Consider the following 598-nt stretch of genomic DNA (forward strand, 5'->3'; position numbering starts at 1 on the left):
ACGCTCCGGAGGGAAACCCAAACCCAAGACCCACAAACACTTGATGCAGCCCCATCTGGTGGGCAGACCTGTCGGGGCTCGGTGGCGCAGGCGCCCCCCACAAGCACACTCAGTATAATGTTTACAGCCCAGCTGTCCGTGCCGGCCGTGCTTTTGAATGCACATTTTTACACTTTTTTAAAGTATTTTTTACAAATTTTTTATACAGTGATCTCTATATGGATTTATATAATCACTAGATGTGATCCCATAGAAATGTATGTTATAATGGTCTGTTTGTTACAAACACATACGCCACAGTTATCTCCATTGTGTTACTTGTCTGGTAGCATCCAGCTCCTTTCCTGGCATGCTGGGAAGGGGGTCCAAGCTGCTCTCTGCAGTGGTGTTGCTACCCTCTCCATCCATGTATGTCCTTCATAATATTCAGTTCTGTATCTCTCAGTAAATGTTACCTTTGCGTATGCTGTCCTCCTGTAGCTCTGTTTGGGTCAGCACTGTGGCAGCATCTGCCAGGGCTGAACAGGCCAGGTGCGTTCCTGGCTGAGTGGGACAGTGGAGCAGATCCCAGAGCTGGTTTTGGTGGTTGTGTTAGCAG

This window comes from Corvus brachyrhynchos, unplaced genomic scaffold (assembly GCF_000691975.1).
Source record: "Corvus brachyrhynchos isolate BGI_N302 unplaced genomic scaffold, ASM69197v1 scaffold115, whole genome shotgun sequence".
NCBI lineage: Eukaryota > Metazoa > Chordata > Aves > Passeriformes > Corvidae > Corvus > Corvus brachyrhynchos.